The 27,324-nt window shown below is 45.8% G+C and overlaps 1 protein-coding gene across 1 annotated transcript in view; it reads left to right on the top strand.

Annotated features, from left to right (window-relative positions):
* LOC129630309 (uncharacterized) overlaps positions 1–27,324 on the top strand; it is a 213,439-nt gene that overhangs the window by 64,838 nt on the left and 121,277 nt on the right. The window lies entirely within an intron of this gene.

Below are 27,324 nucleotides of genomic sequence, written 5' to 3'. Positions count from 1 at the left end.
GAGTCCACAGATGCAGATGACCAACTATAATAGCGAATGAACAATTGAATAAACTGTCAGCCTCGGCAATAACAAGAGATGCAAATGAACAGCATGAGACCACGTGTTTTAATTTATTAAATGAACAAAGATTGAAAACGGGCAAACCTGAGAGACTGTGAGGGGGAAAGGACTGTCCGGGGTTTCTGTGTTAGCATGGTCTGCAGGGAATTTGGCAGCAGGGATACAAAGCCTCTTTGACCCAGTAATTCACTTTTAGGAACCTGTCTGGTGGGTTTCAGACAGCTTTCAGCTACTTATTCTCAGAAAATAATCAGAGCTGTGGGCAAAAACTTGAGCACGAAGAGGGTTTTATGACAGTCATCACAGTGTCAAAAATTGGGAAACAGATAAAACATCGAACGCCTGGGATTTGATTAAATACATGGGGTTCCAACCAAGAATAGAACAATATGTGACACATGAAAAACGATGTCGTTGAAAAGATCTTCTGGGGGCTGCTTGTGAAGGGCCAGTAGCGTGGAATGGTACCACTTGCATAGGTCCAAGACGCAAAAGGTAGTAATTTCCTGCCATCCCAGGACAGCACAAAACCTTCCCTTTCCTGTCCCCAGCCCTCCAACCTTTTCCAGAGGCAACTGACACCTCCACGTTCTTACAATCCTTCCAGAGAAATTTTGTGCAGGACTGTTAGTTGGAACAGAGAAGGCAATGGCACCCCACTCCAGTACTCTTGCCTGGAAAATCCCATGGACGGAGGAGCCTGGTAGGCTGCAGTCCATGGGGTCGCGAAGAGTCGGACATGACTGAGCGACTGCACTTTCACTTTTCACTTTCATGCACTGGAGAAGGAAATGGCAACCCACTCCAGTGTTCTTGCCTGGAGAATCCCAGGGACGGGGGAGCCTGGTGGGCTGCTGTCTATGGGGTCTCACAGAGTCGGACACGACTGAACCGACTTAGCAGCAGCAGCAGCAGTTAGTTGGAAAGGACGTCCAGGTAAAGAGACATGATTTCTGGTTAGAGAAGATCCGAGGATGTTCTCAGGCTGAGGAAAGAAACCTGCAGGTCAGGAGAGACTGCAAAGAAAAGAGAAGGACTCTGTGTGGTATCCTCAGGAGAAAGGAGAGAACTGTGTGGTGGAGTTGCCTACACATAGTCGAGGAGGGGCGAAGGAGAGGAGGGGCGGAGAAAGTTGCGGGGAGGGAGGCCAACAGGAGGCGACCCCACGGTTCAACATGTGAGCGGTTGGACCCACGGTAATAAAAAGAAGTAAACACTAGTATTCCATTGTAAATGTACACCACACCTTCTTTATTCATCCATCTGTCAGTGGACACTTAGCTTGCTTCCACGTCTTGGCTGTTGTAAATAGTGCTGCTGTGAACACTGGGGTGCACGCATCGTTTTGAATTAGAGTTTTCATCTTTTCCAGATGCATGCCCAGCAGTAGGATTGCTGGATCATATGGTAATTCTGTTTTTAGTTTTTTAAAGGCATGTTCATGAAATATTGCCATTTGTAGCAACATGGATGGACCTAGACGTTATCATACTAAGTGGAGTAAGTCAGACAGAGAAAGACAAATACCATATGTTATCACTTATATGTGGAATCTTTAAAAAAAAATTGTATGTTGCGCAATCATTGTATGCATGAAGCCTCATTTTATATGCTTCATTAAAATCGTGGATCATCTTTTCTCTGTATCTTAGTATCTTCATTCCAACAGAGGCTTAATTCCATGACTTCCTCTCCATCCCATCTCCTGTGTAATTTTATCTGACCTGTATCTCATCTTCTTAAGATCTACATTATCAAATATTTTATCTGATAAACTGATGCATAATAAGACAAATGTTTCAAGTGAAAGCTTGAATCAAAGCTTTGATACACATCTGAATCAAAATACTTCATTATAACAACTCTTGAATAAAATAATCTTAATGTTAAATGATGCAAATGGACTTATTTACAAAAGAGAAACAGACTCACAGACATAGAAAACAAACTTCATGGTGACCAAAGGGGAAAGAGGAGGCTAAATTAGGAGTTTGAGGTTAGTAGATACAAACTGCTATAAATAAAATATTAATATATAAACAACAAGGACCCACTGTATAGCAGAGAGAACTAGAGTCAATATCCTGTAATAACCTATAATGGAAAAGAATCAGGAAAAGAATGTATCTGTCTATCTATTTATCTATCTGAATTGCTTTGCTGTTCACCTGAAACTAACACAGCATTGTAAATCAACTATACTTCAATTAAAAAATTTTTTTAATAAAACAAAGAAGCAAAGTGTCTGAAGAAGGTGTCTGAAACATCCTGGATGAACCTCCAGAGAACTGCACTTTGTGGGAAAAAAAACAGCCCCCAAAGTTTATATACTGTATGACTCCGTTTGTATGATGTGATGGAAGTGGAAGAAATACAGAATTTAGAAAAGGGATCACTGGTTGCCAAGGGTTAAGGAGGGTTAGGATGGAAAGGAAGAGAGGATGGTTATAAAAGGGTGATGTGCAGCATCCTGGTGATGGGCAGATTCTATATCTCAGCTGTATCAGTGTCAGCCTCATAGTTGTAACATGATTTTGTAGGGAATTACCATAGGAGAAACCAGGTTAAGGGTACTAGGAAATCTCTGCCTTATTTCTTCTGTGTGGGGATCTACAATTATCCAATTATCTCAAAATAGAAATGTTTAGTTTAAACATTTATATGTCAAAATGAATGCCAGTTCTTATGCCAGTTTTGAAGTTGGAAGTGCATTTATTCATTTATTTTTCATCACGAGGCTGTCTCCTCTCCTTGGTTGACATTTTTCAAAGGCCTAGATTTTTTTTATCCTTCAATAACCATGGCCCTAGAGAGATGTATGTCTGTTATTTTCTTCCATTCGCAGCAATACAGGAGCCCTGACCATCTTCAGCAAAGACAAATAGCTCAAAATAAATGAACTCCTGCTCAGAGAGAGACTCTTCTCCCCCCACCCACCCTCATCCCCACATCATTCATCTAGTTTTTTTAGGATATTTTTGATGTGGACCATTTTTATCTTTAAAGTCTTTATTGAATTTGTTACAATATTGCTTCTATTGTTTATGTTCTGTTTTTTTGTGTGTTTTTTTTTTTGCCTTGGGGCATGGGGATCTTCAGAGAAGGCAATGGCACCCCACTCCAGTACTCTTGCCTGGAAAATCCCATGGACGGAGGAGCCTGGTGGGCTGCAGTCCATGGAGTCGCTAAGAGTCGGACACGACTGAATGACTTCACTTTCACTTTTCACTTTCATGCATTGGAGAAGGAAATGGCAACCCACTCCAGTGTTCTTGCCTGGAGAATCCCAGGGACGGGGGAGCCTGGTGGGCTGCCGTCTATGGGGTCGCACAGAGTCAGACACGACTGGAGTGACTTAGCATAGCGTAGCATAGCATGGGGATCTTAGTTCCCCACCCAGGGACTGAACCCACACCCCCTGCATTGGAAGGTGAAGTCTTAACCACTGGACCACCAGGGAAGTCCCTCATCTGTTATTTTTAGACATGGATGTTGAAATTATGTAGCAGAAATAGAACATGAACTTTGGAGTCTGAGTATCTGGGTTTGACGCTGACTTGACTGGCTGAACTGTATCAACCTTGCCAAGACTTGGTTTCCTCATCTGTAAAAATGGGGATAAAAACAGCACCTCTTCATCGTTGAGAGCATTTAACTTAGGGGCTGCCTAACGATGGTCCTGGGGCCCAAGCCTACCCCCAGTTTTGTGAAAGCAGTTTTATTGACACACAGCCATTCATTTCCGTGTTCATTCATTTACCCAGTGTCTGCAGCAGTATCACCATCCTAGGACAGAGCCAAACAATTGTGACCGAGACTGTCTGATTCACAGAACACTTACTGTCTGTCCCTCTACAGAAAGAGTTTGCCAACCCGTGACCTAAATGATATAATGTATGTATGTGAAAATGCTTAAAAATACCAGAGCGTTGGTCAAAATTTTCATTATACATCTTTAACAGATCTTCTCTTTCCTAAGTCCAGTAGGCTGACTTTTTTCATACAGGGTCAGTCTGAGCAGGCAGATTTAGGAGAGCTTGGATAACATGATTGCTGATAAGAGTCTCACGTACTCAGTTTCTCAGTCGCGTCTGACTCTTTTCAACCCTTTCAACAGTAGTCCTCCAGGCTCCTTTGGCCATGGGATATTTTAGGCAAGAATACTGGAGTGGGTTGCCATTTCCTTCTTCAGGGAGTCTTCCCAACCCAGGGATCAAACCTGGGGCTTCGAAGCCCCAAGAGTCTCATAGTAGATGTTATCAATAGTTTTCCTAGCTGGAAACAGAATCTCATAAACACATACATTATCTATCTATCTAAATATGTATGTATATATGCGTGTAAATGTTTGTGTCTACATACATAGATGTAGACACATGCATAGTTATGTATATATGTGTGTGTGTGACCCTCTTATCAGGGGTCATGTTATCCAAGCCCTTCTGAAATCTGTCTGCTCAGACTGACCCTGTGTGAAAAAAGTCAGCCTATTTGACTTTTCTTAAGGGAAAGAGAAGATCTGTTGTTAAAGATGTGTGCACACACACACATGCATATATATACACCTATCAATTTATCTATGTGCTTTTAAAATTCTTTTTCAGCAAGGAAAACTATTCATATATATATACACTTACATGCATTGACATATATATATCAAATATGTATATGCACATATAAACACACAAGTATATCTTATATACATGGATATATGTGTATATACATATATACACACTGACCTGGGTTTCCCTAGTGGCTCAACGGTAAAGAATCTGCCTGCCAATGCAGGAGGGGCAAGTTTGACCCCTGGGTCAGGAAGATTCCCTGGAGAAGGAAATGGCTGACCCCTGGAGTCAGGAAGATTCCCCTGGAGAAGGAAATGGCAACTCACTCCAGTTTTCTTGTCTGGAGAATTCCATGGACAGAGGAGCCTGGTGGGCTACAGTCCGTGGGGTCGTAAAAGAGTCAGTTGCAACTTAGCAGCTAAACAACAGCAACAGCAGCACCCCAAGCCAGGGGAATCCTCCTGCTGCTCTAGGCCCCGCCCCCATCCATATTCTTTTTCATCCCCTAGTGTTCTGAGTTGGAAATTCATTATCATTTTTAGGATGAGCGTTTCTGTCTCCCTCCTCACTTTTGGAGGGTTTGGAGATAAATGAACTTGGGTCTGTTTGGAAAGAGAAGATACCAGGACAGGAGAGTTCAGGACTTTGCTATCTCAGCTCTCACTTCTTTTCTATCACCTGTCAGCCTTTGGTCATCGCGTTTTCTCCATTGGAAGACTCTTTGGATTCTTTTCCTATATCAATTAGGACATTCCAAGAACCCTGGAAATGCCTTCATGACATTTGTGGGTCTTGAGTGTCTAGACCGTCTGGCACATCTGTGGGTCTAGTCAACAATGGGAACCATCCAGCATTGTTTACTTGGAACCTTAAAATGCATAGAATTAACATTGTGTGTTTTGAAGAAAACCTTATGATCAGATCTCTGCCCAGCATTTTGAGCACTGAGGAAAGCAGGAACTTTTGACTTGATGCAATGAGCTGAAAGCCCTTGCCTTTCCTCACAGCCAATAGTAAATCTTTCCTGAAAGTCCCAGTGTGAGCTGGTTTCCAGCCATTGGAGCAATCTTAAAACAAATTGACAGGTATAACATAGAAGTAAAATGCTGTGTTTCTGGGAATGTGGGAATCACAAGGGAATGCTGCGTTGGCTGAAACAGTTAAAGGGGGATGGAGAGAAAACAGAGCAGAGCTTGGATGGTGGGCCAGCCTAAGGCTGCATCTCCTCGGGTGTATTTCGTTTGTCTTTATGTGAGATCACACAGGGCTCAGAGAAAAAGCCGGATGAGGATGATGATGACGGTGACGATGGTGATGATGGTGATGATGGTGATGATGTGATAATAATTCTTGAGCACGCCTAGCGGTCCAAGAATCTGAAGCACTTTTACAGATTTTGTAGCAAAACCTGATGTTTCTGTAACTGGTAACAAGAGACTATTCTTTATTTAAAAAAAAAAAAAAAAAACACCTGATTTTCTGGCATGGGCTCTCACCTCTGATGCTTCTTGATCTGTCTCCCCTTCTTCACATCTCTTAACTCAGTATCCCCTTTTCAGGGTAGCCTTGCTCTACCCCATAGATTAGTGCAATTCGATCGATGACCGCTCTCGTAGCCCCCACAACCTGTGACAGGTTACAATTGAACTTTGATTTATTTCTCCCATCTGGAAGCTCTTAGGGGCACAGACACCCCTGTGTCTCCATCTACCCCTGGGGCCTCCCACTCCACCTGGCAAAGAACAGGTGTGCTCCCATCAGGCATGTTTTAGTGAACGTGCAAATGCAGGAAAAGAGAAATGCACCAAGGTCTCTCTATATAAGCGAGCCAAGAGTATGGACAAGTAATTGACAAACAGAAACCATGGAAAATATGGAAAACAGCTTTCATAAGGTCAATCTTCCCAGGTGGCACTAGTGGTAAAGAAACTGCCTGCCAGTGCAGGAGACATGGGAGACGTGGGTTTGATCCCTGGGTTGGGAAGATCCCCTGGAGGAGGGCATGGCAACCCACTCCAGTATTCTTGCCTGAAAATTCCATGGACAGAGGAGCGTGGAGGGTTTTGGTCCATAGGGTCACAAAGAGTAGGACAGGACTGAAGGGACTTAGAATGCAAGCACACAAATTCTATTCAAAGAAATTACATTTCCCCTGATTGAATCGGTAGAGAAGAAAATAAAATACAATGTAATAATGTTGCAGTGAATGAGATTCTAATGAAAGTGTGTTCTTTTTGATCTAAACTTTAGAAACAATCTAGCAATAAGTATCAGATCAGAGAGGAGGATAATAGTAAAAAGAGTAACAATCCCAGTCATAAGAGCTCACATTTGTTGAGGCCTATCCTGGGTGTTCTTTGGAAGGAATGATGCTGAAGCTGAAACTCCAGTACTTTGGCCACCTCATGCAAAGAGTTGACTCATTGGAAAAGACTCTGATGCTGGGAGGGATTGGGGGCAGGAGGAGAAGGGGACGACAGAGGATGAGATGGCTGGATGGCATCACTGACTCGATGGACGTGAGTCTGAGTGAACTCCGGGAGTTGGTGATGGACAGGGAGGCCTGGCGTGCTGCGATTCATGGGGTCGCAAAGAGTCGGACATGACTGAGCGACTGAACTGAACTGAACTGACTCTGTTCTTTGTAGCATCTTGTGTGTTTGTATCATCTCGTTTCATCCTCACAAGGTAACAATCCTATGGGTGGGCCTGTTTCTGTCACTCCATTTTATAGCTGAGGAAATAAAGGCAGAGAGAAGTAATTTGCAAGATCACACAGCAGCTAAGGTGGGATTTGAACCCAGGCAGTAGTGCAAAATCTGTATACTTCATAGGCTACCTAAAAGGTTTATGCCCTTTGGGCTTCAAATTTCACTTCTGGGAGTCTAGTTCAAGGAATTATCTTAAAGATGATTATGCACACACATGTTTGTAGAAACAATATTTATCAAGATATCTGTTCCATGGGTTACTCTGTTGTCATTTAAAAAGGTGTTTGGGACTTCCCTGGTGGGGTCCAGTGGTTGAGAATCCTCCTTCTAATGCAGGGGACATGGGTTCTAACCCTAGTCTAGGAGCTAAGATTCCACATGCCTCGGGGCAACTAGACCCTTGTGCCACAACGAGAGAGCCCTTGTGAAGCAACGAAGACCTAATGTAGCTAAATAAATAAATAAAATAAGCTGAATGCATTAAACGGTGTTTATGATGGATAGATATTATATATCACAAACATATTTCTGAAGAATTTTATGTAGGAACAAATGCAGACTTGTGCCTTTTATGACCTCAGACTGCACACTAGCCACCCTAACTATAAAACTTAACCTCAAAGATATAATATTAAGGGACAAGAGCTGGATCCTCATAGCATGATCGTATCCATTAAAAAAAATTCCACACAGCGATCCCTACAAGAGACTGGGAGGAAATCCACCAACCTCAGAACTAACACTGATTGGACTTCAATGCTGACTAAACATGCAAGTTTCATTTCTTCTTTGCACCTTCCTGTAAGTCTCTATATTTTCTTTCATAAACACTGTGACTTTTATAACTTAAAAAATGTCTTCAAGGGACTTCCCTCGTGGTCCAGTGGTTAAGAGCCACCTCTCAGTGTGGTTCGATCTCTGGTCAGAGAAATGGGTACCTCACACTGCTGGGAAAGATCTGTGTGCTGTGAGAAATGCCAAGAAAATGCCCCACCGCTGAACAGGCGAAAAAGAGCAAACAGATCATTTTAGAAGGTGAGTCTGTTGGACACCTGCTAACCCTGTAAAAGAGGGGTGCCTCCTCTGTCCCACGTGCAATTCACGACACAGCAGGGGAGACAGATATATACAGCAAGTCCCCTACACACAGACCTTCAGGTTCTGAACTTTCAAAGATGCAAATGTGTGTTCGCATGTCCAATCACATCAGGCCTGAGTGACGTTGCAGCTTCTCCTCCATCTCCTGTTGCTGACGATCTTCAGCTCTACCATCTCCCACCTCCTCTCCCTCCTCCATTAGTAACTCTTCTTGCCTCTTCATTCGATGCCAGCCCCTGTATACTGGCTGTTGTACTATACTGCTGTATTTTTCGAGGTCCTGTACTGTAAGATCAAAAATGTTTATTTTTTGCTTTGTTTTTCAATCTATTGTTTGTGTGGAAAGCATTATAAACCTGTTACAGTACAGTACTGTGTAGTCAATTGTGTTAGTTGAGTACCTAGGCTAACTTTGTTGGACTTATGAACAAAATTGGACTTAGCAATGCACTCAGGGAACAGGACTCATTTGTAGTTAGTGGACTTGCTGTATTTAGAAAATTGTCATCCAGTACAGTGAGGGCCATCACAGAGATGGCACATGTAAGATGATTTTTTTTTTTTTAATATGCAGGGTAGGGTGTTGTCGTTGCCATCTTTGAGTGGTCTTAACAGATAATTGGCTCCTCTCTGTAATTTTTTCCAGAACAAACCAGGGTAGAATTTCAACTTTTTTTTTAAAGCCCATGTTATTAACTTTGGTGGGTGTTTTCTAACTGATCTGTGTGTGAATGGGGATGCAGAGTTATTTATTTATTTATTAGGTTTTTTTTTTTTTTTTTTTTTAATGTGAGTGGACCATTTTTAAAGTCCTTGTGGAATTTGTTACCATATTGTTTCTCTTTCATGTTTTGGTCCTCTGGCCTGAGGCATGTGAGATCTTAGCTCCCCCAACCAGGGACCAAAACTTCACCCCCTGCACTGGAAGCAGTCTTAACCACTGGGCCACCAGGGAAGTTCCCAGAGTTATTTTCAAAGATCAACTTGGCTGTTCTCCTCTCTCACGGCTGAACTGGAATATATTGGTTCCTAGGCAGGTACCTGTCCCTGTTAAGATTCTCAAGGTCAGCCCACAATGTTGGCTCAGGCATGTGGTACCATTTATAACTGTCAGTGTCGAGCAGTGCAAGCCAGGTTGCTGCCAGGAGATATGGTGTTGAACTCACGACTGCTCCACGTCTGTTGGGAACTTCACTGAGCATAGACCTCCTGGAGGACTGACTTGAAGACCATGTGGCCCTTCCATTTCCTCTAGAGCAGGGATTGCATGGTTTTCTGTAAAGGGCCAGATGGTAATATTGTGTTTTTTGAGCCAAATGGTCTGTTGCCAACTATTCACCTCCGAAGCAGTCAAACAATATACTAAGGAATGGGCGTGACTGTGTGACAATAAAACTTTATTTACAAAACAAGGCTGTGAGCTGGATTTGGCCCGAAGGCTGTAGTTTGCAGACTCCTGCTCTAGATAATCTGAAATCTGGGTGGATTAAGGGAACCAGCACATGGTGCTTTCTGGGGACCTAGGTGTGCCAGCTGCTATAGAATTATCTCAGATGACTGAGTGTAGGGGGTTGTTGTTCTTTAGTCACTAAGTCATGTCCAACTCTTTTGCAACCACATGGACTGTAGCCCACCAGGCTCCTCTGTCCATGGGATTTCCCAGGCAAGAATACTGAAGTAGGTTGCCATTTCCTTCTCGAGGGAATTTTTCTAGCCCAGGGATTGAACTCTAATCTCCTGCATTGGCAGGTGGATTCTCTAACACTAAGTGACCAGGGAAACCCCTAGGGGGTTGCTGTGTATTAACCTGTGATTATTGCCTTGGCTGATTGCAGGGAGTGGCTTGCACTGAAGACAAGAGGGCTTGACTAAAAAGCTATCCAGACTTGGGATATTTGGGGGATGTCAGCCCTGATATTTTGAATCATTTTCTTTGAGAACACCTGAGAGTGCTGAGCAAAATCACCCCGTCTTTTGTTAGGGACACTGAGTTAGGCCGTATAATCAGATTTTTGCTTTTACCGCAGCTTCTAGAAAACTCCAGTCAAATTCATGCATCTGCTAGTTCAAGTTGGCAGGGTAATTTGGGCTACAGTCTTGAAGGAGCCTCATTCTCAGACCAGTTCTCTTTTTCATATTCTCATAATCCACCATGATGAATTGTACAATTGCCTCGTAATCTGCCTCAAATCCCCTTTGAAACAAGCAGGAAAGAAAACAAGAGAAGGGAGTGGAGGCGGGAGGGATGTGCCTGAGCATATAACGTATGAATAGAGTATTTCTTTTTCATCCCTAGTGACCAGGTTGGGCTACCCAGGTGGCACTAATGGTAAAGAACCTGCCTGCCAATGCTGAAGACATAAGAGACTAGGGTTTGATCCCTGGGTGGGAAAGATCCCCTGAAGGAGGGCATGGCAACCCACTCCAGTATTCTTGCCTGGAGAATCCCATGGACAGTGGAGCCTGGTGGGTTATAGTCCATAGCATGGAAAAGAGTCAGACACGACTGAAGCAGCTTAGCACAGCACAACCAGCTTGAGTTCCTATTCACTTCACTCAGGAAGTCTGGTCTTATACTAGGTTCTGCATTCTATCTGTTTCAGGGAATTCCCAAGGAACATTAGCAGGTACCACAAATTCTCCCCTGCACACCCCGAGGGTTCTCTCCAAACTGGGACTTTGTTCTTTAACAGATTCAGTTCAGTTCTATTCAATCACTCAGCCATGTCCGACTCTGCGACCCCATGGACTGCAGCATGCCAGGCCTCCCTGTCCATCACCAACTCCTGGAGTTTATTCAAATTCCAGGTGAGTTGGATAATGCCATCCAACCATCTCAGCCTCTGTCGCCCCTTCTCCTCCTGCCTTCAATCTTTCCCAGCATCAGGGTCTTTTCCAGTGAGTCAGTTCTTCACATCAGTTGGCCAAAGTATTGGAGTTTCAGCTTCAGCATCAGTCCTTCCAATGAATATTCAGGACTGATTTCCTTTAGGATTGACTGGTTTGATCTCCTTGCAATCCAAGGGACTCTCAAGAGACTTCTCCAACACTACAGTTCAAAAGCATCAATTCTTAAGTGCTCAGCTTTCTTTATAGTCCAACTCTCACATCCATACATGACTACTGAAAAACCATAGCTTTGACTAGATGGACCTTTGTTGGCAAAGTACTGTCTGTGCTTTTTAATATGCTGTCTAGGTTGGTCATAGCTTTTCTTCCAAGGAGCAAGCATCTTTTAATGTCAAGGCTGTAGTCACCATCTGCAATGACTTTGGAGCCCCCCAAAATAAAGTCTCTCACTGTTTCCATTGTTTCCCCATCTATTTGCCACGAAGTGATGGGGCTGAATGCCATTTATCTTAGTTTTCTGAATGTTGAGTTTTAAGCCAGCTTTTTCACTCTCTTCTTTCACTTTCAAGAGGCTCTTTAGTTCTTTGCTTTCTGCCATAAGGGTGGTATCATCTGAGTATCTGAGGTTATGGATATTTCTCTCAGCAATCTTGATTTCAGCTTGTGCTTCATCCAACCCAGCATTTTGCATGATGTGCTGTGCATATAAGTTAAATAAGCAGGGTGACAATATACAGCCTTGACATATTCCTTTTCCTATTTGGAACCAGTCTGTTGTTCCGTGTCCAGTTCTAACTGTTGCTTCTTGACCTGAATACAGATTTCTCAGGGGGCAGGTCAGGTGGTCTGGTATTCCCATCTCTTGAAGAATTTTCCACAGTTTGTTGTGAGCCACACAGTCAAAGGCTTTGGCGTAGTCAGTAAAGCAGAAGTAGATGTTTTTCTGGAACTCTCTTGCTTTTTGATCATCCAGTGGATGTTGGCAATTTGACCTCTGGTTCCTCTGCCTTTTCTAAATCCAGCTTGAATATCTGGAAGTTCATGGGTAACATACTGTTGAAGCCTGGCTTAGAGAATTTTGAGCATTACTTTACTAATGAGTGCAATCATACAGTAGTTTAAACATTATTTAGCATTGCCTTTCTTTGGGATTGGAATGAAGACTGACCTTTTCCAGTCCTGTGGCCACTGCTGAGTTTTCCAAATTTGCTGGCATATTGAGTGCAGCACTTTCACAGCATCATCTTTTAGGATTTGAAAGAGCTCAACTGGAATTCCATCACCTCCACTAGCTTTGTTCATAGCTATGCTTCCTAAGGCCCACTTGACTTTGCATTCCAGGATGTCTGGCTCTAGGTTGGTGATCACACCATAGTGGTCATCTGGGTCATGAAAATCTTTTTTGTACAGTTCTTCTGTGTATTCTTGCCACCTCTTCTTAATATCTTCTGCTTCTGTTAGGGCCATACCATTTTGTCCTTTATTGCTCTCATCTTTCCATGAAATGTTGCCTTGGTATCTCTAATTTTCTTGAAGAGATCTCTAGTCTTTCCCATTCTGTTGTTTTCCTCTATTTCTTTGCATAGATCACTGAGGAAGGCTTTCTTATCTTGCTTGCTATTCTTTGGAACTCTGCATTCAAATGGGTATACCTTTCTTTTTCTCCTTTGCCTTTTGCTTCTCTTGTCAGCTATTTGTGAGGCCTCCTCAGACAACCATTTTACCTGTTTGCATTTCTTTTTCTTGGGGATGGTCTTGATCACTGCCTCCTGTACAATTTAACAGATTGCTTCTCACCAACTCACTCCTTGGTTGGGGTGGCTGAGTGGGGCTTATGTGGCCCCCTAGAATTCCCTAATGGTAACCTGCTTGAAAACACTTTCTGAGCTGCCCTCTCTTCTCTGTCTCACTTTCTGCTCCCCATCTGATACTTTCTGGGGTCAACTCCCAAATAAATCACTTACATTCACCTTCTAGCCTCAGTGTCTCCTTCTAGGGGAGCCCACGCCAAGAGGGAGATTTTGCAGATGGTGGATGGACAAGGCTCATTGGATGGAGTGAGGGCACAGGAGAGGCTGAGGGAGGCTTGGGGTCAAGGGCACAGGTAGGCCAGTTGCTTTTGAGGAAGAATGCTTGGGTTAGAGAAAAGAATGCAAAGGTGGTTACAGGGGTAGGTAACTTGAACACCAAGAAAACAGAGATAAGAACTTCAAGGGAAAGAAATCCAGTGGAATCAATTTTTTAAAATTCTTTTCTGAAAAATCTCTATCAAAGTAATATATGCACATAATTTAAAAAGTCAGAAAGTCTAGAAGACTGTTTAAGTGGTGAGTGACAGCTTCTTGCCCTGCCCCTCACTTGGCCCTGGAACCAACCTCAATGGAACAGTTTTGGGTTTTAGTTCTAGTGGGTACCCCAAGCCTCTAAATGACAGGCTTCTGTGGTTTATTTTGGGTTTACCGACTTTAGGCATTGTCTATTGACTTACTGTTGTGCTGGATGATGTAAGATGATGGAGCAGGCAAAGTTATAAGATGGCCCCAGGATTCTGGCCCCAAGTGTACACATACCTTCTCTTAATTGTTCAAAAACTACTCTGGATGCAACTGTATAATTAAGATCCTTGATCAATTGACTTTACCATAGGGAGATAGACAGATGGGCCTGACCTAATCATAGGAGCTCTTTACATCTGGTCTAGAAGTCAGAGTAAGTCAAAGGTTCAAAAGCTGAGGGAGATTTGATGTTGGAGAAGTACGCCTTTGCTGGAGATGGCAAGGAACTTTGGGTGGCCTCTGGGAGCTGTCACTCAGCCCTACGAGCCCAAGGCACTGGATTCTGACACAGCCACATGACCTTGGTAGAGAACCCCAAGCTTCAGATAACAGTGCAGTTTATTTTTAAAAAATGTTTATTTTGTTTACTTTTGGCTGTGCTGGCTCTCAGTTGCTTCACACAGGCTTTCTCTAGTTGCAGTGAGTGGAGGCTACTCTCTAGTTGCTGTGTGAGGGTTTCTCATTGCAATGGCTTCTCCTGTTGTGGAGCTCAGCCTCTGGGTCACTCGGGCTTCAGCCCTTGTGGCTTGTGGGCTCTAAAGTGCAGACTCAGTAATTGTGGCACATGGGCTTAGTTGCTTAGCATGTGGGATCTTCCCGGACCAGGGGTGGAACCAGTGTCCCTTGCACTGCAAGGCAGATTCTTAACCACTGGACCACCAGGCAAGCTGGGTAGTGCAGTTTTAAGCCAAGCAAGATGCTGAACAGAAACTCCAGCCTGCCTAGTTACAGAGCTGTGGGTTGATAAACTTTGTTTGAAGCCACTGAGCTTGTGATACTTTGTTACTCAGCATAGATAGCAAATACAACCAGTTTAAGATGGTGTGAGGCTTGAGCTCTGTCCCAGCACTCCTCCTCATCCTTGTGACTTTTCCCAGCCTGGCTATTGCTGCCATAGTCCCTCTACTGGTTACTCTGCCATGTCAAACCATGACCTTCCTTGTCATTTTCTTATTCACCACCACAGGGACTGTCATTTCAGCACCGCATTTTGTAAGTTGCAGACACCTTCAGTTTCACAGGCTATGTGTTTTCTGGGACGCTAAACTATGCCTGAGTAACAGGAAAGCAGGCATAGACAGTATATGAAGGAACAAGCCTGGGACTGCCCTGGTGATCCAGTGGCCTGGACTGTGAGCTCCCGTTGCAGGGAGCCTGGGTTTGATCCCTGGTCAGGGAACTAGATCCCACATGTCACAACTAAAAAATATCCCAAGTGCCACAATGAAAATTGAAGTTCCCATGAGCTGCAACTAAGACCTGATGCAGCCAAATGAAATTTTTTAAAAAAGGAACAAGCATGAGAGCATGCATGCATGAGTACTGGATGCCAATAAAACTTTATTTACAAAAACAAGCTGTGGGTCATGCTGCCCTCAGACCCTGTTTCCCCTCTGGTCCTCTGTCTGGTGAACTATATTACTCTCACCAGATCAAGGCTGCTGACTTTGGCATTCTTTCTGCTCCATCCTTAGGAGTCTATTTCCAACTTATAAAAAGCAGGTTTTGGGTTGATGTATCATTACAGAATGCCCTGGGAATATCTAGGCTTATCTCTGCCTGTCAGGGACTTTTGAAATGCTTTGCTTCTATTTGATTCCATTCATGTGAAAGGTAGAGGCCCCTTAGAGCGTGAAGATGGAGACACAACTCCATCCTTTATAAACAAACTCAGGTCTTGTTCAATCTGTGCATCGCAAGTAGGGGTCACAGCTGGAAGCATTTTCCCGGGAAATTCAGGGTTGTCAAAGGCATTTATCCAGTATTTTATTGTAATTGGTTAATTTATGCTTTATTTACCTTGTGAATATGATCTGAAAGTTAGCACTGGGGGAAGGCTGCCTTTTTATGTTCTACATTGTCAGAAAAATATATGTCTCTTTGGCAAAAAAAAAAATTTTTTTAAAGTGAGAAACGGAGCTTTGGAATAAATTTTCCACCGCTTAGGCTGAGGCCCACCCCTACCCCCAGCCCCGCCAGCCCCATCTCCCTGGCCCCCCGTCACCATGATCTGTGTTCCTTTAAGTCAAACAAAGCTAGTTTTTGCCGAGCACATTCAAATGTTTCACCTTAGACGGCAGAACTTGGAACTAATCTTCCGGGATCAGCGTTGCTGCAAATCAGGCCAAGAACCATTGGAATAACCCACCTCGCGGTTGGAAAACGCTGATTCCTCCGAGGAAAATAACACACAGACCCAGTAGCCCGCTTGCCTTGTTGACGCAGCGAGTGTAGGCCTGCGCCTTGCCCTTCCCGCACGTGGGCCCACAGATGGGAAATGCATCTCTCCCGCCTCCGTCGGGGGGGCTGCCAAGGAGAATTTGCATGTTAGGCCTCTCATCATTTCCAATTGTTCTCCAAATAAAACAGGCCCTGGAGCTGAGGCGAATGCCTTCCAAGGCACTTTTCCACTGGGTATGGGTCCAGAATAAATACTAAAGAGAAATCTGCCCCTCCAAGCACTTCTCGGAGATAGTTTTTCATTCAGACCAGAAGCCGAAGAGAGCAGGGCGCATCCAAACCAAAGGCAGCATGCTGCCCCTCCATTTCCTCCCCTGGCCAGACCCCATCATCTGTTACCTGGTGATACCGGGCTGGGGCTCTCTCTGTCTTCCTACTCTTATCTCTTCCCCTCCCTTCTCTCTCCAGCCTTGCCCTCTCTCCCACCCACCCACCTTTCCTTCTCTTTCAGTGACAAGCCCATCCATCCCCTTTTGTAAACACACACACACACACACACACACACACACACACACACACAAACTTTTTATCTTGCCATAATGATAGACTCTGCAGAAAGTTGCAAAAATATTAATAGTATAGACCATCCTGGGTACCTTGTATTTGGCTTTCCCCTACAGTTTCATCTTCCATGACAGTAGTGTGAAAGTGAAAGTTGCTGTTGTGTCTGATCCTTTGTGACCTCATGGACTGTGGCCCGTCAGGCTTCTCTGTCCATGGAATTCTCCAGGCAAGAACACTGGAGTGGGTAGCCATTCCCTTCTCCAGGGAATCTTCTTGATCCAAGGAGCAAACCCGGGTCTCCTGCATTGCATGCAGATTCTTTACCATCTGAACCACCAGGGAAACCCATGACAATAGCATATTATCAAAACCAGGACATCAACAGCAGTACAATGTCTATGTCTAATTCCATGTCTAAGACCTTCATTTTTTTCTTTTTTTAAAACTTTTTGGTCCACCCACATGGCATGTGGGTCTTAGTTCCCTGACCAGGAATCAAACAGGCACTCCCCTGCAGTAGAAGTATGGACTCTTAGCCACTGGACCACTGGGGAAGTCCCTAAGCCTTTCATCTTTGAATGCTCACTTTCCTGCAAGTTTGTTCCATTTTTAGGTTTTTTAAAATTATTGTTTTATTTTGGTTGCACGGGCTCAGCAGCATATAGCCTTAGTTGCTCCAAGTCATGTGAGATCTTAGTTCCCTGAACGAGGATGGAATCTGAATCCCTTACATTAGAAGGCAGATTCTTTACCACGGGCGCACCAGGGAAGTCCCATTTTCAGGATTTTTAATTTACTCAAAGAACACGCATCTAATGTTTATATTCTCCTTGAGGTGGGGTGCTGTCTTTTCTCATCTGCTCACTTCTGGGGCATCCCGAGGGGCCTGGGCCCTCCTGCAAGGCAAACCCCCCAGGGGAAGAATTTGTAGCCCGAGTTCCAGATCTTGCTGGGCAGCCTTGGAAGTCCTCTCACACACTTTGTCTCTTGGTCCTCCATTTATTTTCATTTAATAAGTGAAAGGAGATGAAATTGAAACAGGTGCATGTTACTCCTGGGGAAGAGCTCTGATTGCAGATTTGATGAGAAAGCTGTTCAAACTGTGGCCTGAAATGAGTTTTGTGGCCCATCTGCACGCGTCTGTCAGATGTGCAACCTCCCGTGATATGGGTGATGGTAGGCGAGCTGCACGCAAATAGGCAGGGGCTCCTGCAGGTGCTAAGGGAAAGCTCAGCCTGACCTTGGGGCCAGAAGTGGACTCCCAGTCTCCACACTCCTATGACCTGGTGTGGATGGGGCTCCCCCAACAAGGAATTCTCCAGCTCCCTGACACCAGCTAGGCATCCTGCGATTGAGCTCACCTTCCCACTCTATCAGAATACAGTGATGGATCCCACAGGTGAAGGACTTAGTCCTAAGACTGCCCCCACCCCAGCTTCAGATGCCAGTCACAAGTCCAGGTTGTCACCTGTGTTACCAAGTCCAAGCTAGCTCTGCTTTCCACCTGGCAGGCCAATAAATCTGAGACAAGGTGTTGAGGCAAGGAATAACGACTTTATTCAGAAAGGTGGCAGACCAAGAAAATGGCAGACTAATGTCTCAGAATAACCATCTTATTGGGGTCTGGATGCCAGATTCTTTTATAGAACAGGAAAGAGGAGGAGGAAAGGAAGTAAAGTAAAAAGGTCATGCTGCTAAGCTGCTAAGTCACTTCAGTCGTGTCCGATTCTGTGCGACCCCATAGACGGCAGCCCACCAGGCTCCCCCATCCCTGGGATTCTCCAGGTAAGAACATTGGAGTAGGTTGCTGTTTCCTTCTCCAATGCATGAAAGTGAAAAGTGAAAGTGAAGTCACTCAGTTGTGTGCGACCCTCAGCGACCCCATGGACTGCAGCCTTCCAGGCTTCTCTGTCCATGGGATTTTCCAGGCAGGAGTACTGGAGTTGGGTGCCATTGCCTTCTCCTAAAAAGGTCATAAATTTTGCAAATATCTCCTGGAATGGCCAGCCTCAGGGAGGGGATGTGTTAATTTCTTCCTTCCTATAGCCATTCACAGGTGGACAGGGTCAGGATGTTTCCTGAAACAAAGGCACTTTGGTTTAATATTCAGTGGAGGGGCAGAGTTCCCTGAGGCAGGCCATTATGTATAGATAGTATCCTTTTAGTGAACACAAGCAACATAAGGAAAGGTTAAAGTAAAAGAAACAGACTCAACATGGAGTCAGATTTTGTTCTTCCCCTTAACACCTGTGCTTCTGATTGGCTCTTTTTTTTTTAATGATTGGCTGTGCTGAGTCTTTTTTGCTGCATGCAGGCTTTTCTCTGGAGTGGGGGCTACTCTTCGTGGCAGTGCTTGGGCTTTTCATTGCAGTAGCTTCTCACTGCTGTGGAGCACAGGCTCTAGGTTGCACGGGCTTCAGTAGTTGCAGCTTGTGGGCTCAGTAGTTTTGATTTCTGGGCTCTAGAGCACAGGTTCAGTAGTTGTGGCACGCAGGCTTAGTTGCTCCGAGGCACGTGGGATCCTCCCAGACCAGGGATCGAACCTGTGCCTCCTGCATTTGCAGGTGGATTCTTTACCACTGAGCCATGAGAGAAGCCCTCTGATTGGCTCTAAATAGAAGGTTTCCACAAACCCCTGTTGAAGTTTGATGATTGCTAGAATGACTCACAAAACTCAGGAGAACTTTGTGCTTACTAGATTACTGGTTATTATAAAAGGATACAACTCGGGAACAGCTAGATGGACGGAGGCACGGGGTAAGGTCTGTGGGAGAGGACCTGGGGGCTTCCACACCCTCCTTGGTGCCATCCTTCCAGTATCACCAAACCCAGAAGTTCTCTGAACCCCATCCTTTGGGGTTTTTACTGAGCCTCCATTACACAGTTACGATGGATGAAATCACTGGCCATTGGTGATATGTTCAACCTCCAGCCCTTTCCTCTCCTTGGAGGCGGGAGTTCAGGAGGTGGGACTGAGTGGTCCAAGCCTCTAAGCATGTGGTTGGTTCCCCTGGCAACCAGCCCACATCCTGAGTCTTCTCATTAACATAAACCATGGTCAGAAGGGGCTTGTTAAGAATAGCAAGCATAACTTTATCTCTGTTATCACGGAGGAAATTCCAAAGGTTTTAGGAGCTCTGTGCCAGGAACAGGGACGAAGATCAAATACATATTTCTTACTATAAATCACAATATCATGAGATGGAATCTATTTTTTTTTACATTCTAGTGAGTATAAGGTGGGTCTGTGAATTCTCAGGAATTTAAGCAGCTGTAGCTTCTGGCTCCTTCAATATTTGAGAGTGACCGTTATTTTTTTCCAAGTATTTCTTTTAAAAAATTATTTTATTCTTATTGTTATTTTATCTATTTTTATTTTTTGGCTGTGCCACGGGGCATGTAGGATCTTAGTTCCCCAACCAGGGATTGAACCCATACCTCTGCAGTGGAAGCACAGAGTCCCAACCACTGGACGGCCAGGGAAGTCCTGTGACCTTTATTTCTGAGTTAAATTTGGGGCAATATGTAAGGAGACAGGACCAAGGACCTGACCTGACCAGTTGGGTGGATTCAGGACTGGTGCTGTGGCCGCTCTTGGCTGTCTTTCCACGGGTCTCTGTGTCCTTCACCAGGAATTAGCCAGAGGCGCCAGGAGTGGGGTGTGGGGGAGCGGGGTGCGTCATTCATCCATATCTATGGGGCTCAGGGGGCTTCCGAACCTGGGGGGGAGCTGCAGAGGCTGGAGAAGCCTGCGGGTGATTTGTCCCAAATTCACCTTTCCGGAACGTTCAGCTGCAGTGGGTGAATGGATTTGAGGTTTTCTCTCTCCTCCTGAACAGTCTGTATACAAAAGCAAAGGAAACCAGGCTACTGGGGAGACAGTGCTTAATGATCTGGAAACAAGCACCGGTGTTTTTCTTGGCTAGGGTGAGAATGCTTACCTTGATTGGAACTAGCCTTTCCGAAGCACATTTCAATCAAGGCTGCCTTTGTCTGGGTGGTGTGAGGGTGAGGTGGTGGACTGGATCGCCCCCTGTGTGCGCGACGAGCACCCTGACCTGCTGTGTGCACAGCCCATGAAGAGCATGATGTTGAATCTGAATTTTTGCGAAAGGCTCTATTTCAATGGGATAATTCTTCAGAGAATCCATCTTTCTTTACACTTTCTGATTTAATCCATTGGTGGGCTTCCCTGGTGGCTCAGACAGTAAAGAATCTACCTGAAATGTGGGGAACCAGGGTTCAGTCTCTGGGTCAGGAAGATCCCCTGGAGAAAGGAATAGCAACCCACTCCAGGATTCTTGCCTGGAGAATCCCATGGACAGAGGAGTCTGGTGGGCTACAGTCCATGGGGTCGCAAAGAGTTGAACACGACTGAGTGATTAACACTTTCTTTTGACTTTTGTTTTAAGTAATACAGCATAAGGCACCCAGGAGACAACAGCTATAAACAAGCCTGGGATTCAGAAGGAAAGGCTTTGGTGGTGGTGCCTCCTGAAGTCTGAGGTCACTGATTCCACAAGAGGATGCCAGCAGCGGGAATGACGGGAGGTCAGGGTCTGAAAGATGTCAAAGCTTCAGAGTCAGGGGGAGAGTGACAGCTGTGTGACCTTGTACAAGTTACTTAACTTCTCTCTTTCCTCATCTGTAAAATGGAGTGTGAGAGGCAGAATAACGCCCCTCCCTCAAAGATGCATGAGTGCAAGCTAAGTCACTTCAGTCGTGTGTGACTCTTTGCAACTCCATGGACTATAGCCCACAAGGTTCCTCTGTCCATGGGATTCTCCAGGCAAGAAAACTGGGGTGGGTTGTCATACCTTCCTCCGGGGGCTCTTCCCAAGCCAGGAATTGAACCTGCATCTCCTGCGGCTCCTATACTGCAGTCAGATTCTTTACTGCTGAGCCACCGGGGAAGCCCCCCTCTCCTAATATCTGGGACCCATGATGATGTTAGATTACAAGGCAAAGGGGAATTAAGATGGCAGCTGACTTGAACATGGTGAGGTTATCCTAGATTTTCCAGGTGGAACCAACCAAAAGGGAGACAGGAGAGGAGCTTGAAGTGATGTGCTGGAGAGAGGAACCAGCTCGCCGTGGCTGGCTGGCTTTGAAGGCAGAACAAGAGGAAACATAAGCAAGCTAATGCAGGTGGCCTCTAGGAGCTGGAAAAAGCAAAGCTATGAATTCTCTCCCAGAGGCTCCCAGAAGGAAGGCACCCTGCTGACGCTGTTATTTCAGCCCAGTGAGACTGGGTTAGACTTCCAACTACAGAACTACAAGATAATACATTCTGCCACTTTAAGCCACTGAGTCTGTGATCATTTGTTACAGCAGCAAACAGAAATTATCCCTTGATCATTATGGGGGATAATCGTAGTACTCCTCTTGGGGTAGCTATACTGGATGAATTATTACATGGAAAGCACTTGGAACAGTGCATGGGTCAGTATCACATTGATGATGATGATAATGATGGAGAAGATTGTTACTGGCCTAAATATACTTATCTTTTTTTTTTTTTTAATTTATTTGGCCACGTTGGGTCTCAGTTGCAGCATTTGGGATCTTCATCCTGTCATGTGGGATCTTCTGTTGAGAGTCATGGCCCCTCTAAATGTGGTGCGAAGGCTCTGGAGCATGTGGGCTCAATAGTTGTGGCTCACAGGCTTAGTTGCCCCACAGCACGTGGTTCCCTGACTGGGGATTGAACCCACACCCCTTGCGTTGCAAGGTAGATTCTTAACCCACTGGACCACCAGGGAAGTCCCTAAATATACTTATCTTGAGGGATACCCACATTTGGAGTGTGAAGAGGGAGGGAGAGCCACAGCGGAAAGAGGGATACAAAGGAAAACCAGAAGGGTACAGTGTCAGGGACATCTCAGGTGGTGACACCCAGTCACGACGTGTGGGAGGCGTGACAGCAGAGACCCCAGGGGCCTCGCCTAGCTGGGTGTGGTGGAGAAAGCCCTGGAACAGGACCCTGTCTGTGGAGCTCTATAGCTGGGCCTTTCAATCTGGTAGGTACCCACCACACGTGGCCCCAGAGTGCTGAGGAGGGGGTTCGTCTGAATCTAGACGGGCTGCAAGTGTAAAAGGTGTACTGGATTTCAAACACCCAGGACGCGAAAAAGCATGTAGGCAATCTCATTAATAATCTACGTCGAGGGACTTCCCTGGTGGTCCGGTGGCTAAGACTCCACCCTCCCAATGCAGGGGCCCTGGGGTTCAATCCTGGTCAGGGAACTAGATCCCAGACGCCGCAACTAGGAGTTTGCACACCGCAACTAAAGATCCTGCACGCTGCAACAAGGATCAAACATCCTGTGAGCCACCACCAAGACCCGGCGCAGCCAAGTAAATAAAAGAAATTTAAAAAAAATGTCGATTACATGTTGAGATGGTAAGATTTTGGAAATGTTGAGTTAGATAACACCTAGTTTTTAAATTAGTCTCACTTTGAAAAAAATGTAGCTGCTAGAAAATTAAAAACTGCATCTGTGGTTTGCACTAACGCAGGGCTAGGATAACTGTCACCAACTAGGGGTGTAAGCTCAGGCAAGGCTTCTCTCCCCTGTGGGTTCTGTCCCTTTGTTTCTAAGACCAGGTGACTCCAAGGTCTGTTTTGGGTGTCCTGGGTTTTGGTGGCCAGAAGGTCTCTGGGAAGCATAGATGGAATCACGTGGCAGAAAGGTACATTGCAAGGGATGAGGGTCAAGGAAAGGCAAAGGGAAACCGAGGCCAGGACTGCATTTCTGTGGAGGCGGATGATGTGGGCTAGGAGAGAGACAAGCTGAGAATCATCGCTCACGCTCTCACAGAGACCTGGGTAATTTATATCCGAGGAGCGGGAACAAATGTAGGGGGAGAGATTAGATCGACAGGAGAGAGGGTGAATTGATGGACGAGCCTCATCGAGGGAGGAGAGAAGAAGATTTAAGAGCTGGGCAGGAGGTAACCTTGGAGCGGGCCAGGAGAGAATGAGCGGGTGAGAAATAAATTAAACAATTAGCACGCTCATCCAAACCATGCCTCAAAGGGCGAATGAAATAGAATTGGGTGCCTCACAGGACGAGGCAGCTAACAGGTGCTGGAGGGAGTCAGGAAGGGGAGAAAGTGCTGCGAGAAGGAAAATTAGAGTCGCCTGAGGAAAATGAATGCAGTCGGGCAGAAGGCAGACAGAGGAGTGGAGCCCAGGCTCCCGCAGAGAAGACACAGGCCTCCTGAGGCAGCATTTTGAAAGGCCCCACATGCCAAGATAAAGGTAACTGCAACCCAGACTCCAAAGGAAGGCAAAAATCGAGGACGAAAATAAGCGTGTTTTACTCTCTGACCCTCATCAACCTATTTTTCCAGTGTTTGTTCCTCCTGAACCAGAAAGGACTCACAGTCTCTTAAAGTGAAGTCGCTCAGTCGTGTCCGACTCTTTGAGACCCCGTGGACTGTAGCCCACCAGGCTCCTCCGTCCATGGGATTCTCCAGGCAAGAATACTGGAGTGGGTTGCTATTTCCTTCTCTTAATTCCTTAATTCCACAGTCTCTTAATTCCTCCCAAATCTTTTTGAGGCCAGAGCGTCCTTTGCAAATCATCAATTCCCATATCAGGGCTGAGAGGTACCTCCAGAACACCATCTCCAGCCAATACTCGGAGAGAGGTTTATATCTCCTGTTTGAAATCTTACTTCCTGCCTCATTTCTTCTTTCTTTTTTAAAGAATTAGTTGATATTTATTAATTAATAAATATCAATTTATTTATTGATTGGGTTTTTTATTGGCTGGGTCTTCGTTGCGGCACAGGCTCTTCTCGAGTTGTGGTGAGCGGGTCACTGCTCTTTAGTGCTTCTAACCTCGGTCCTTCCTCTTATTGCGGAGTGCAGGCTGTAGGCCACTCGGGCTTCAGTAACTGCTGCACCCAGGCTCAGTAGTGGCAGCTCCCGGGCTCAAGAGCACAGGCGCAATAGTTGTGTGCTCAGGCACACAGGCTTAGTTGCTCCACAGCATGTGGGATCTTCCCAGATCAGGGATCAAACCTGTGTCTCCTGCATCGGCAGGCAGACTCTTTAGCACTGAGCCACCATGGAAGCCCCTTGCCTCCGTTCTTAAGCTCGCTGTGAGAAATCATCATTTTTTTTCTCATGTTGTTCTAGCTTTGGACATGAGGCTTAGTAAAATCACCACCATTGCTTTTTTTGTTTTTTGGGGGGAGAGGGTGGCCATGCGGCAAGGTGTGTGGGATTTTAGATCCTTGACTAGGGATTGAACCTGGGCCCCCTGCATTGGAAGCGCAGAGTCAACCTCTGAACCACCAGGGAAGTCCCATTGCTTTCTTATTTTTGACCCTTCTGCTCATTCTTGGCCACCCCTTGGGGAAGCACTTCATCTTTGTCTCACTTGGAAGAGAGGAGGCACATGGTTGGTTCCATATCCTTGGGGTTATCTGCTGGGATAAATCAGAGACTGCACAACCTCCTGTGGGCATCTGTTCCATTCTATGGCTTTCGTGTGGAATCCCCTTACACTTTATTTATTTTAGGTCTAGGTCTTCCTTGCTGTGAGTGGCTTTCTCTAGTTGCAGTGAGCGAGGGCTACTGTCTAGAGGTGGTTCTTGGGCTTCTCATGGAGGTGGCTTCTGTTGCAGTGATCGGGCTCTAGAGCTCAGGCTCTTTCTTGTGGTGCATGGGCTGAGTTGCCCAGTGGCATGTGGAATATTCCTAGACTAGGGATCCAACCTGTGTCCCCTGCATTGGCAGGTGGATTCTCAACCACTGGACCACCAAGGAAGCCCCCCTTACATTTTCTTAACCAGCCATTAACACCATATAACAGTTTTCCCCAGCTGGGAACCTTTTCTTCCATCTCCAAGAAAGACAGGGAAGCCTCAGCCCTATTTCCTTTTCTCTGTACCTCAAAATCTAAACCCCATCTTTCTCCTGTTGCCACCACAGTAAGGACAGATGGTCAGTGTTTCTTTTGCTGGCTTCTGACCCATCCCTCTGGCCAAATAAGATCTTAGCATTTACAGGCCAAACCTGGGAGGTTTCTCTTCTCCAGCCCCACACCCTGACCACTCTCTGAACTGTTGATTTTCCTGCTATTTTTAAGTTCAATCAGATTGGATTTCGTTTCAGGAAATACCTCACTGGTTCTGTCCCTCTTTCTCCCCACTGCCCTTTCTGGTGTCACTCTGTCTGCTTTGGCTAAGGAGACCAGCTGAGGACTGAAACAATGTGTCACTTGGAGCCAGGCGTGTAAAATGAGGACGCTTTTCTTTCCCAAAAAACCTTGGTGCCCCCAAATGGAAAAATCTAGCTCTCAAAACATGAGCCTGTTGGCTGCTCTGGCTGAAAGGTGCTGCCTGTGAGGAAGGAACGTGCGTTATTTTGCAAAGGCCAAAGGTTCTTTCAGAGGTTTCTTCTGTCCTCTGAGGTGGGAACTGGATGCTAAAAGCCAGTGACAGTTCATAACGGCGGCACCTGCATTTGGCTCCTTGCCAAATCAGGAGAGTCTCTGACATGTGTCGTTCATGGAAACACTGAGGAAACTGGACCACAGAGGGTTAAATGCCCAGTGTCACATGGCAGCTTGCCACAGTGATGACATCAGCAGCCGGGGTTTCCAGCACCTGGGCACACTGGCCTGGGCTCTCTGGACTCTTCCGCTGGGACATGGGGGAAAAAGGAAGAAAGAGCTGGCTCATGGAATCTGGTCCCGATTTGCCTGGATCCCCCTGGTTTTCCACTTCTCATATTTTGGTACTGCCTTTTTCAGAGTCAGCCCAAAGGCAAAGATCTCCCCAACTGGCCTTTATTCTTCTTTCTTTTTTTTGGCCATGCTATGGAACATGCAGGATCTTAGTTCCCCAACCAGGGATTGAACCCATGTCCCCTGCTTTGGAAGCATGGAATCTTAACCCCTGGACCGTCTGGGAAGTCTGATGGCCTTTCTGATGTTTGCATTACCTGCCTCCGTTGCTGGCTCTGTGAATGGGAAGGCCATCCATCTTAGATCTTGACCCTGGCTCTCTGATGTGAGGATAAATCTGGGGTCTTCGTCGCTTACCAACCTTCCAGGACTTCACGTAGGGGTAAAACCCTTGGAGTGTCCCATCAACTCCCCGCAATGTGCAAGATTCTGCCCCAGGGTCCTCTGTAAGAGATGGACATGGTTCCACTCAGCCCTCTGACCCACTGCTCCAAGGTCCTCATTTCCCACAAGACTGAGGTCCTTCTGCCACTTGCTTGGTTCTTGACTCAGGTGGTGTTCTTGTGGACAAGACCAGTTGTCTCATATTCTTCGGGTACCTCCCTCTCTCGGATGCTGGTCCTGGATGGATCCGGCACATGGGCTCTGCTGGTGCTCAGCCTCCTTCTGACTCACTGTCCCCCTCCTCCACCCCCAGGACCAGGACGTCTGCCCGAGACGCTGCCTGCTCTTGGCCACATGGCATTGCCTTCAGGATAAACATCTCTGGCTGACACAAGATTGATGCCTCCTTAAAAGACTTCCCGTAGCTCGCACAATGCCCCCTTTGTAGGAATTCCTGTTTTACTGCAGAGCGAGGGCTTGCTGAGACTGAGCTGCTCCTTACCAAGACTGTGGCCCCTCCCTCACCCCAAAGCTTTCAAGAATCCAGAATTTGGAGCAGCCATGGTGCCTGCTTCCCAGTTGGGTTTCTGCTCTGAGTCTGGACAGAGTCCAGATTGGAGCCCTGAGCTGGGGTGTTCAGACTCCTTACA

This window comes from Bubalus kerabau, chromosome 16 (genome assembly GCF_029407905.1).
Source record: "Bubalus kerabau isolate K-KA32 ecotype Philippines breed swamp buffalo chromosome 16, PCC_UOA_SB_1v2, whole genome shotgun sequence".
Classification (NCBI taxonomy): domain Eukaryota; kingdom Metazoa; phylum Chordata; class Mammalia; order Artiodactyla; family Bovidae; genus Bubalus; species Bubalus kerabau.
Note: the sequence above shows the minus strand (reverse complement) of the source record. Positions and strands in the feature narration are given on the sequence as shown.